Below are 13162 nucleotides of genomic sequence, written 5' to 3'. Positions count from 1 at the left end.
ATAAGTTTTGCTAAAAAAGAGGATATTTTATCTGTGGTTTGCAGCAGCTATTTGTGGTTGATAGCACTTTCCTCTTCTTTCTGCTTTTTACTGCATTCAGTTTTGGAGAATGAATATTTTTGAAACGGATGGCTTCAATGGATCTGATAATTGTTTCTCTAAAGAAGCTGAAGGACTGATTTATTTGTACTTGTCTACTTCCAACATTACTGTTGAGCAGTAAGGGAAGCGAAAGGCTTCAGGGAGCAATAGCTTTCTGCAGCTTTACTTCTGAGCATCAGCTCTTCTAGGCAGAAGTGGGTAAGCAGTTTGTAACAGCCACTGACAAGCCTTTGTCTTTGGTGCTTTTCTAATCCCATGGTCTTGGATTTAAATAATGGAATAGTTTTGCCTAAACTGGCACCCTAGCATTTTAATTTTGGGTTTAAGAGCTGCATTGCATCTCTAAAGTTGCAAACCGTTCTGCTTCTATGTGCTAAAAGAAAAAAAAAATCGTGCTTTATCCGGAAGTGGTGAGAAATGGCATGTGTTTCCTCTTGCTGAACCTTTGTAACAGCCTTTTGTACAGCTGTCAGATTTCCATTACATGAACAAATACATGCATTGCTGCCTGTCTTCTCAATCAGCTCTAAAAATGTCGCCTTGCCATCAATGGAAATGATGATCATCTACTCATGCTTCAACACAATGAAATAAAATCCCCCATTGCTATCCTCACAACATTAATAAAGAAAAAGCTCATAAAGTCTGGTGTGATTTCTCTCTTCCTCTTTCCAGCACTCACTCTTCCTTCAGTTACTGGCATTGACATAACATGTTTATTCTCCCTGTCATATCAGCTGATCTCTTTGGTCATCAGATCCTGTCTACTCATTTACTCTTCTGTTCCTTCATCTGCTCTAGTGACCTCAGAAAGACTAATGTGTTTTAATTTCATTTTCAAACTTCAAATTTTTTTTCATTGTTATTGACTCCACAGAAGCTGCCCATAGTAAAATTGATCTCTTAGGCTTGACATTCTACCCCTTGCCTGACCTACATGTGCAAATGTTCCACCTTGCCTTTTTGTGCTTGTCCTTTCTTGGTTCTCCTTCCGCCTCTGTGGGTGGCCACAGAGTTGTCTCTGTATTCCAGAGCCTTTGACTTTGCCTGTTTCTCTGAGATGTTCCTCAGGATTTATTAGTAGCAACATTTGACTAAAGACATATAAACCGCAACACTTAATTTTTCCTCCAGAGTCATCTCTGCCTCAGTTGTTCTCCATTGACATTCAATTCTTACCACCACCTCTTCTGCTGATAACATACAGAAGTGATCTATTCCACCAGAGACGTTCCTTATTATCTTTCATTTACTTCTCTTCACCCTTTTTTTCTAGGCCACCCTACTTCAGACAACACTGTTTCTCCACAGTTCCTTTTCGCTCTTTCAAACACCTCCTAAAGGTCAGCTTCTCCTAGGACAGCTTCAGGAAATCTCCTAGTGCTTTCTGAAAAGCCTGTGGGGCAGTTGGGATAAACTCAATGGTTGGATGACTTATTTTGAACTATAAACAGTGAAAAACAAACATTAAAATAGTAAAAATTTACAATATTTCTCTGCTTTTGTATACACATACATGTATGTAATTTCCTGTCTATTTTTGCAGTATCCTTAGTATGTGACAATGTTTATCTCTATTTCTGTTACAATATTAATGCATCTGATTAAGACTTTACAGAGATTTGTGGCATTACCGGGAAAACTAACAATTTTTACAGGCAATAATGCATAAAATAGCCTTTCTCAACATCTTCCAGAATATGTGAGAACGGACATCACATACATAGCTTTCTTTTTATTTCATGTATTTTTCAAAAAAATCTTTGAGGCACTTAGTCCACTCAAGTGCAGGTAGCTCATTGTTCGGTAATGTAGGCATTTCTTTGGTCAGTAAAGTAGACATGGATAACCAGTTCGTCCACATATTCAGCCTATATTCAGATTCCTTTCAGAAGGAGTAATGCCAGTACAGTTCAAACTACTTAATTTAAGTTCTGCATGTGCTCATTTCCACACCTGTCCATTTGAACATCACTCTTACCCTCAGGGGTCTAAGTGGACTCTTACACTGGAACACTGGTGGACTACAAGCATCCAGCTTGTTAGTCTAGTTATGTGATTATCCATTGGTCAGCTAGACGGGATCCTTTGGCATGAAGATGTAGTAAAACTCAACCTTTTGTCTCTGGTCGATTGGTAGGAAGAGGACATGCCAGCTTTTATAATACTTTCCAATATGAACTATCAATTAAAAAACACATGCAGGTTAGGAAACTAATTCAAACTCTTCAGTATTTGGTAGCCAGTTCAGAAAGAATAAAAGGTATCTCTGAACAGCAGAAGGAATTTACGTCTTCCTTTTGGGGAGCCTCATCATTGCAGTTGTGCAATCACTTCCATTCTGAAGCACATTTTAAGTGTTAGAGAGAAAAGACAATTCACCAAAGGCATTATCTGCAATGATATCTGTTCACAGTTATGTTGGTGGAACCAGACTGTGATAGACCCTAGAGCCTAAATCTTTGAAGTTAGAGAATAGAGACCCACACTGACCACAATAGGCTTTAAAGCAGACCTGGTGAGCCCTGGTTTGTTAGCTGCATTCACTTGTGTAAAAACCAGACATAGCAGAGAAGCACAATGCCAGATTACCTGCTCAAAATTAACTAAAGGCCTGATTCTGGGAGAAGAAACTTGAATGAGCTTCGAGGTCTTGAAAGAGATGTGCCAGTGAGCAGACTATGTGAATAACTTTGTAGGACACATGGGGAAGACTCACACCACCTAACTGGAACTATATAAAAATAATGTCTTTGTCCTGTGCTATCTATGTATTGTCCTTAACACTCAGCAAAGAGATAGAGAGATGGAGAGAGAAGTGAGCACTGGCCAGAAGTTAGCGTGCTTCACCTCTTTCTTAGAGTATGACAAATTGCCTTCTGGAGGTGCGCATTTCCTTTAATTTTGCAAAACTAAAATTTTGTGTAGTATTTGGTGGAGTGGCTCTTGAATGTCTTCCTTTGCAGTCATGAAAAAAACATTTTGTATAGAATACAACCAAAAAGAAATGTTCCAGTTCCAGACATGTTTTTACCCATGAATAGCAGAAATCTAATTTGACTAAAAAAGAATCAGGGTTGACAATTAATGCAATTAGCACATTCTGTAATTCTTTTGATTACCTACAAATGTGCATTTCACATAAACAATACACCACAGGTATTCTGCATGCATTTTCAGAAGTACTTTAAGTCAACTATTTGCATCCAATTTATCAGAAAGTAAAACATTTTTTTTTTTTTTTTTAAACAGAAAAATACAGAATTCAAGTCTGTTACTTAAGATACTAGAAAAGCTACAAGGATGTCTATGTGGGTAGAAGAGGCTTTTCTCTGCTGAAAATTTACTTCTAAATTAAAACATCCTCATTAGCTCTATTTCACATTGTGGACCAAGAAGCTGGAAAATTCTGGAATACATTTCAGGTATTTTCTTGGTTCTATAAATTAAAGATTGCTATATTGAAAAGTAATAAAATAAATGATTAATGTTAGATACTTACTGCCAAATTTGAGTTCAGAGCAAATTTTTATGACAAAATTAAACCTCAAAGTTTTTACCAGGCAGGTATTTATGCTGAGCAGGGAGCCACTGTTTTGTCAGTATGGATATGTATTTCAAGAAAGTAAGTTCCTATATGGGTTTTTTAAAACATTTTCACTTAAAAAAGAATGAAAACAAACCATATCTTAATGACACGAGTCTAATGGGTCTAATGCCTTTAAAGAAGGCATTTCTCTGTTGCTTATTTATGAAATAAGGACAAGAACTGGTCCAAAATTAGTTGCATGGCCAAATTTAAGCAAGTCAAACTAGTCTGCACAGTTACTTTTCCCCACTCCAAAATCTCTATGGCAAGCTGTAAGCAAGAGGAAAACTGCAGTTTAGTCATAAACCTCTTTCAAACAGATAACCAAAACATTGTAGAAATTATATTCCATATAGTGTGATCTTCTAAACTATCCATCTCAAAGCAAATAAAGGAGGAGTGCAGGATTTAAAAAGCAGCATGCATCCACCCCCCATGTCCTCCTAGCTGTCCGCAGACACCTTTCTCATGCTCACTGTGCTCTGAGCTGCATGAGGGGTAACTGCCCGCAGAAGTGCACGCAAGGACACCAAGGGGACTAGGTTTGTATTCGCTTTAGACTGGTGGTCCATGTGTGATTCAGGATGGCTGAAGGCATATTTCTGTCAGGATGCCTGTCTGAGTATTTCTGTATTTCTGTGTTTAAATGTTTGAAGTTTAGCCTGTCTGACTCTTCAGGCTTCTCAACCCTGTCCTTGGGCCCCTTCCCTTGGCCTACTCCCATCTCCTCTAACATATGACCTTCTCACTTAAAAAAAGAGCACACACAAAAACAAACAAAAAAAAAGCCAAAGAACCAAACTGAAAAACCTACCTGCTATGAGGCAGTTTCTTTACACAGAGATGCAAGCAAAACCAATGCAGCAAGGAGGCCACAGACTTCCTTTGTTCCATCTCACATGTTAACCATGATCACTGAGCTTGGGCTGTTTTTTTTTTTTTTTTTTTTTTCTTTCTTTTTTTTTTCTTCTAGAGAGAGCAAGAGGGAAAGAAGGGGGGGGAGGGAAGAGAGAGAGAGAGAGAGAGAGAGAGAAATAAGGCAAATAGAATTGAAAAAAAAAAAAAAAAGGAATTGAGGCAGCAACAGTTGCCCCACAGGTCTGCTGGTCTGGCTTGTTGCCTGATATCCCTGCAGCATGTTAGGTGAAGAAAGCCCGCTCCAAACAACTTGAGACCCTTTATAAGTCATGAAGGTGACTCATAACTAACCGACTTGCCTTGCCTTTAGTAAATCCCCTGCCTTCCTTTTCTTAGAACAGAGTTAAAAAAAAAAAAAAAAAAAAAAGAGAGAGAGAGAGAGAGAGACAGACAGACAGAGAAAACCCAAGGAAAACAGAAAACTCCAATCAAACTGAGGATTTTTTAAAAAAACACCATGTACTTTCCTTCCCTCAGACAGCTTGGCATCAAGCTTTGAATTGAGTAATAATAATAAATGCAAATGATTGTTTAGTAGTGACGGACGGTACACTTAAGCAAGTTAAGGGTATGTTGTGCGAGCAAGAGTTCCTGCCAGTATCGTCAGAGACCTAAGCTGGAGAGGGAACTCACTGTGGAGAGCTGTTTCTTACTCTTACTTGTGCTTCTTTTTCATCCACAGCTATTCTGCATGGACTCTGCATATCATAATTAACCCTGGCAGATCCAGACAGGAATAAAAAAATCAGAGGCAGATTAAATTCTCCTTGTCCTCAACAAATGTGCCAAGACACCTGACAGTTGTAGCTGAACAGTTGCAAACCTATAAAAATAGGGACAAGTTCTAACCAAATTAGGGTTCATATGGAAGACTGTGGATTGTGAAACAGTGCTATTAAAATTATATGTGATTTTTAACATTCTTTACAGTCTCCTGCAGATGATTTGAAAGATTTGTTGGTCTAAATGTACAGAAGATACAAATATATACAATTTTCAGGTTCTGAACATACTCCTAGAAAAATCCAGTTTATGTGAATTTCCTGCAAGGAAAGGTGTGGCTGTTACCTCCTGATTTTCCTCAGTAATGGAGGGTTGTGTGCTCTCAAAATGCTATACTTTCGCTATAAATAACAGAATTCCTTTTGCATTTCCTTTTGAAAGTTCAGCGATTTTTTTCCAGAAATATTTTCTTTTCAGAACTCATTAAGACAGCTGAAAGACAATAGTTCTGTGTGCCAACCATTGAAAAATAAGGAAAAAAAAAAAAAAAGACAAATCCCATCTTACACACACTGGTCTTCTCTTTGTTTTAGGTGTATAATTAGAAATGTCTTCATTTTCCCTGTTGAGCCCACAGAAGTTTTGGGTGCTTGTCCGCAAATCCTGTACTCACATGGTTGCATCAGGCACTCACGCCTCATTAACAGCCTGATGGATTTTGGCTCCTGTGGTTGTACATAGAAGATAGATGCTGTATGTAGTTGCAACAGGGATGTTTCTCTGACACACCCCAACGGAAGCAGTTCTGAGAAACACAAACCTCTCTGGGACCCTCAGTTATTTTTATTTCCAAGGTCCCTTGCCCTGGGGATGTTGCCATTACCCCAGATAAGCCATGCATGCTGCATGAAGAGGGCTGTGGGTGGGGAGAGTACAGCAGTCACCTTTGCTGTTTCGTTTCTATGCCTGTTGGTTAGAAGGAGACTGAACTTCTCTTGGGCCCTTACCCAGGAAAGAGAAAAAGTACTGAGCTACTCGTGGTCCTCTCCCCTCTGTGTCTCCTCTTACTTGTTACTTGTTGCTGTAAGGGCAGATTTTGGGGCCAGCTTTCATGAGGAAGAGGAGAGAGGCTACACATCAGTAAGATTAGACCCTGGGATTATCTCCAGCTTGATTATACTACAGTACAAAAATCTTTAATTTTCACCTCATTCTCTTTAACATGCATTTTTACTTGATTTCCATATAAATTGGAAACTTATATTCCTAAGGAGATGAGGCATATGCAATCACACTGGGCATGTGAATGTCTGTGTGTGTCGTTCTCCTCTCTGATGACTTGAAATCATGGAACAATTTGAATCCACTCTGATGGAGGGATATCTCAGGGATATGAAGTTCCTACAACTTTTGTGAAAATAAGTGAGCAGATTAGGAAAGGCCTTATTCAAATTCCCATTTGTGGAAAGGATGGTAGTTGGATTTCAATTGTCATTAAATATTACAGAGACCAAATGGGAACTCAATTACAAATCCATAGGCAACCAGATTTTGTTCATTTTACCAATCACAAGATGACCTGATTTGTAAGGGATTGCATTAAGTGCCTGAAAATACCAGTCATTAGATGATTGTGGGTTGAAGAGCAAATACAATTCTACAGCCACTAAGAACAATATGCATGCGTAATTTATCAGGAAAGCTGTCAATTAGGCATTGATTTCTAATCATGGGTAGTGTAATTAGGGCTGTGTATGCACATCTGTGTTTGAAGGCAGGCAAATAATCAGCTTCAAATGCCCAGACTGACAAGTGCTGTGAGGCAGTCTGGTGCCATTGCCATACTCCAGGACCCACCAAGGCTCTCCCTTGCTCTCTTCCTGCTCCTATAAGCTTCATTCCCTCAACTCTTTTTTGCTTCTTACAGCAATTGTTGCCATGGTTCTGCGCTCAAGTACAGTGCAGAAACATTGCATGGTTTCCTGGGAGAGACAATTGCCTCTTGGTAGGCACACCGTGAGACTCCTTGCAAGAACATCAAAGAGGACCTTCAAAGTCATTAGAAATATTCAGTCTTTAAAGTATACCACATATTTTTAAGTACCTGGAGTTCTTGCTGTCCAGAGTACTCAGGAACATAACCAGCAATGCTGGTAAAGATGGTCAGGATTCCTGACTACTGTGGTGCTCTATGAGATATGTCTGACCAACAGAGGGCAATATGTCCATACAAGCAATAGGCTCTGGTCCAAAACTTATGGAAATCAAGGAGAGTTTGAGCTTAGTGTGACACTGATCAGACCCATAGCTCTCCTAATTTCACCTGAGAAAATCACTAAAACTCTTAATGACATCTGTCAGAGACAGCAGCGGATGACAATTTGGTCTCTATTAGAAAATTAACAGACAATGAGAAAGGTAGAAACACCAGATTTAGTTATGACTGTTTAATGACAGAAATGTTATCTTCAAAGAGAGCCTTTTCATGAATAACTACAGATATTTGACATTTGGATTACTGGAAAAGGAAATAACAATCTAGAGGCAGCAAATTTTAATTAATTGCAGTTTTCTTCAGATTTTCCAGGCTCATTTTCTTTTACTCTTTGAAATAAACTGTTTATTTTATCAAATGACTTTTCTGAGCTGAAAATTCCAAAATTGGTTAAATTAGGCTTTTCAATAAAAGCCAACTGTAAACTTGATTTGTGATCACACTTTTAATACTTTTATGAAAATTGTGACGTTGATTTGTCAAGACAGTTTTGAACAAAAGTTCTTTAAAATGTAACATTTCTATTACCAAAATTTATTCTATGGCTTTATCAGTTCTTGTCACACTAACATAGAAATGTCTAAAACATCATCTAAGATGGATGTTTGAAGCTTTTTCAAACTCTCTGTTTCTGTTCTCCTCCAACCCTTCACAACGGCAACATATGCAGTCCTGGGTCGTAATAGCAATTGATTTGCATTTACATGAGAACAGTTTTTTGTTGTGAGCACCAAAATCTTGCTCAAATTGATCTTCAAGTGTCTATCATTATGCCTTTCAGTTGTGATACTGAAATTGTATTGGTGAGCTACAGAGGAACCAGAACACGATTGCTCAGGTCTGCCTTTTCTGACTCAAAGGTCATAAAGTCCTAGAAAGAGCTTCAAACACTGCTAAGCAGTGCCCTCCCTTTTTTTACAATGTCTCTTGTCCCTGCAATGGTGATTCTGTTGTGTTGCACACAAGCAAGGTGTTCTGGGTGACTTACTTTCCAGAGGGACTTGTGGCCATATCTGAGGAGCCAGAGATACAGCCAGTACCTCCAGAGCTGTAGGGGCTCAGGAAAAATAGCTGAGCTGCTTATGGTCCTCTCCCACTTGTGTGAAAACTGACAGTGAGAAATTCAGGAGGACATACCAGAGCAGTAGGCTGCATAGACCTTGGAGTGCAGCTTGGAGGAAGCACCAGTGAAAAAGCTGGAGGTCTGGCTTCAAACATGAACACCTTTGCTTGAGGCTCCAGAAGAAGACAACAGTGATCGAGAAGGCTGCTTAAAAAGCTACATCTTAGGTAAAACAGGTTCCTTTTGTCTTTCAGGAAATTAAAAGACTTGTTCCTGGAAAGCAATGAGAACTGGAAACAGTAAGGAGGACTCCAGATCAAAAAGAGAATGAATGTTATTGTGAACTGCCTTTGACATTAAGTGTTGGAATGGACTATGTTTCTAAAATACACATTTTAATGCATCCTGGATAAGTCCAGGTGTGACTGAGTTTTTAAACTCACGTATAATTAAAAATATATAAATAATACAAAATTACTGAGTGTAATTTCTAAGGGCTCTGAGTTATATCCACACATCAAAGAATAGTTTGGATTTGTATCCTAATGGCATTTCTCCTAACATTGTTCTCAGCTTACAGTTACAGCTCCCATAGTTTTTGGATATTTTCCTTATTATAGCCTTTTTTTGTTGGGAGAGAATTGACAACTTTATATTTCCAGACTTTAAGTAACTTTAATTTCTAGCAGTTCTTCATTTTTTACTATCCTTACCATCCATGCTTTGTCCATTTTGATGCTACAAAGAAAGTCAATAAAATATGTATAAACTGGAAAGTCATTTTTACATACTGGAAGTCCCTTTCCATTATTTCATTGATTGTAAAAAAATATGTTGTTTCCTTTCAAATATGGAAAAAGAGAGGGAATATGGATATTGCTACAAACCATAGAGCCAGAGGACAAGGCAGTTAGATACTCATATTCCTCTATCCAGCACACTTCTGTAATCCTCAAATCTCATCGTGGGGGAATGCAACATTTTACTCCAATAAAATGTATATTGTGATTTCTGTGTGTGCTGGATTTCTGGAGCTGGCTGGATTTCTGCTGTTCATTTGCTCAGGTGGGTTCTGTCCTCTGTTCTGTGGGTTCTATGGGAATCTTCTCTTTCATCCAGCAGACTAGCTCCCTGTACCACAGGCAGTGCCAGGCCATATGCCAGGCACTCAGAGCCATGACTTGATGGGGAACAGCCCTGAACATGGCACAGGGATCCACTGCCTGAATCTTACAAGGAAAAGAAGGAGTAAAGATGTAATGATGCCAGGAAAAAATGCTGCAAAAGAGGAGAGCAGGTGGTTAGCTCCTCGACTGACTGTCAGAGGAAATGCTGAGAGGGTTGGGGCTGTTCAGTGTGGAGAAGAGAAGGCTCTTAGAGGGTATTTCAGTCACCAACGTCCAATTCTGCCACCCTGCCCTCCTGAGTGGGGTAGCCGAGGTGACACGAGGGCATCCTGCTGTGCCACCCAGCAGTGTTGTTGTGTGGCCCCTGTGGTCCCCTCAGCACCATGCTAGGGGCATGAGCATGGGCCAGAGGCAGCTCCCTGGGTTTGCGCACTGGGGGACAGCTAGTGAGAAACACTGGGGCATGGGCTGGTGGCAGGTAGTGCTCCCTTCCAGCATGGCACCAATAAACCACTCCTTTCTCAGGAGGCACCAGCTGAGGGGCAACATATGACAGGGAGAAGAGGAATCTCTGCTGGATTTGGTAGGAAACAAGTGTAACTGGGGGAGTGGAGAATGTGTTAAATAATGAACTACTACAGGATAATTTCATATCAGAGTTCAGAGAAATTGAATTGGCATGTATTTCCTTATGGCTTCTAAAGAACTTAAAAATATGTTTTAGGAAAAACATTTTTTTTAGGCTCACAAAAATCGAATTTGGCCTTATCAAATGATTTTGGCTGATTTTTGATACGGATTCCTACACCACAAATTCTTATTTTTAATTTGCAGCACCAAAATAAATGTTTGTAAATAAATGTTTACAAAAATATTTTGTTTAGATAAAATGAAACATTAATAAAATCTTTAAAGTTTATTATTTAGATTTTAATTACAAGTTTTTTTTTTTTTTTTAATTAAACTAAAATGAAATTGAAATAGGTTAAATGAATATGTGTAAATATTTAGTAGCTAAAGTGTTATTTTTAGTAAGCCATTGGATCCTGTTACTGAATCATACCAACCCTAACTCTCCTTGATGTTGTATGTGGTCAGTTACTGACTGTGTGTAATTTCCTTTATCTTCCTGCACCCTCATTTTTTACCACTTGTAGAAAATAGTAAACCTTCCAAGCCATTTCATTTAAATAAAAGCTGGCCCTTTACCCCTTCCTCTATCCTTTTTGTTTATGACAGAAGTTTGGTAAATCCATATTTTGTTTATTCCTTATCAGATGAGTGCTGTTTAACTACAGAAGTTCTTTGCTTTCTAAGATCTTTCATCTTCAGCTACGTCCCTAATTACATTAGCAAAGGATAGCCATTAAAAATATGACTGAGGAGGTTAATCAACACAGAAGTGTGCTTAGCCTGTGTTGAAACTAGGACTACAGAAAGATGTGTGTAACTTAATGCAGAGAAAGTTTTATATTTATACTTTTTTTTTTCTTTTCTTTTCTTTTTTAATTCTTTCCCCTTCAGTCTTGGTAGGCATGGGCTGAAGGGACTCATGTGTCTCTGTCTTGGAGAAGTGATCTTCACAAATTTGAAGCAAAAGATTCTGCAGGTGTCTTAGTTGGGAGCCAGAGATAAACTGGTCAGAGTCTAGATCTAAAACTAGAAGAGAACATTTTCTCCCATCCTAACCTGACTATTGTACTTGCAGTTTCGCAGAGCAAGGGAAAAGAAATCAGAGCAGTGAAGAGAAAGGGAAAAGAAATCAGAGCAGTGAAGAAGACTCTGTGATTACTTTCAATGTTGTGGAACCTCCTTCTATCTGCAGGTTATATGCTCTGTCTGTATATGTAGAAAGGTAGGCTTGGCTTACACAGCATTTGAGAACTTTATATTCCTTATAATAAGCACCCTGAATTACTAGGGCAAGTATGATTTTTGTGAGTTACACAGAAAAATGCATATATAAGTGCTCACAAGCAAAGATCAGATATCAAATTCTTCAATCCTTATTTCCTCCTAAGAAATCAGAATTGTGTTTTTAGGAATCAGAAGAATATTTGCATTGTTTATTGATCAACAAGAAAATTGGCAGTTTGTGGAATTTATTTTTTTCAGGAGTATTATTGTATTTCTGAGAGCGTTATTATTATTATTATTATTTATTTATTTATTTATTTATTTATTCTTGCTTTTACCAGGGTAAATAGTTTTAGCTGTGAAACTGGGCTAAGGGACAGTTGACTTTGGCAACAACCACTATCTATGTGAACTTGAAAAATTAAAATATACCAGAGATATATGGGGGCACATCCTCAGCAAGAATGGGGGAAGTAGCAGAGTAGCTGCAATTCAGAATTTAGGAAAACAGAAGACTGAGTACAAAGCAAAAGAAAGGCTAACCTAACCTGATGTTCCCTCACAACAGAAGAGTTGGCAATGTTTTATCTAAATTAGATGCTATCTGCAGCTATTTGTGAGTGCCACTTGAAAGTAAAAATCCTTTCCCCAACATATGACCTATTTTTCTTTTGAAGGCAGTTCTCATGCTGTTTTTCTCTGATTTGCTTTTGTGTACCTGTTAAATGATTTTGTTCAGTCATTTTGCAGTGTAGTCAGACACGGTGAGATAAGGCACAGAGCACGGGATACCTTCCTACATGTTATCATTCAGTGGTTCTGACTTCGGAGTTCTGCTCATTGTACAATATTGCACAGTTACAAGATTTATTAGTGAAGAACACAAAAGTCATAGATAGTAGACAAAAATTTCTGATAAATGGAGTTAATTGTATGCATTTAGGCTTGGGATCTCAAGTCTCAGATTCCTGCTTACCTCTTTTGGTTTCAGCAGTGGACCTCTATGCTGTTTTCTCAGTTTTGGACTGCAAAGTACACTTTATTCATGTAAAATATTAGGATCTTTGAAGTGAGTAGGTGTTTTGATAAACCATCATCTGCAGGACAGAAAGAATTATTAAGGATTCCGCAGTGCAAGACATCTTTATTACAGTTCCATGCTTTCTCTTTGTCTGAATGTCTAGGGAAATTTAGACAAGAATTATGAATTTATCTAGCCTTATTCAATGCTCCTAATTTGCTGCAGTCTGTATATCACTCTAACAATCTAGCAAGAGGTTTCAGCAAGAACTAAATCAGAAATATCTCCCAACTGTTGAAAATTTAGAGCTCAATCTGAACTTATGGCACAGCTCTGTTTCAGGAACACACTGGGCTGTCAAATCAAGAAGAAAAACAGATGTTTATTCCCTAGGCTAAGAAAGTATGTTAATGTTTAGTATGAAAATTTTTATTTTGCAGATGTTACAAACAGCAATATGGTAAAGCAGGACAACTCATGAAAACAT

This window comes from Netta rufina (assembly GCF_964035555.1).
Source record: "Netta rufina genome assembly, chromosome: 1".
Classification (NCBI taxonomy): domain Eukaryota; kingdom Metazoa; phylum Chordata; class Aves; order Anseriformes; family Anatidae; genus Netta; species Netta rufina.
This window is presented reverse-complemented; position numbering follows the sequence as displayed.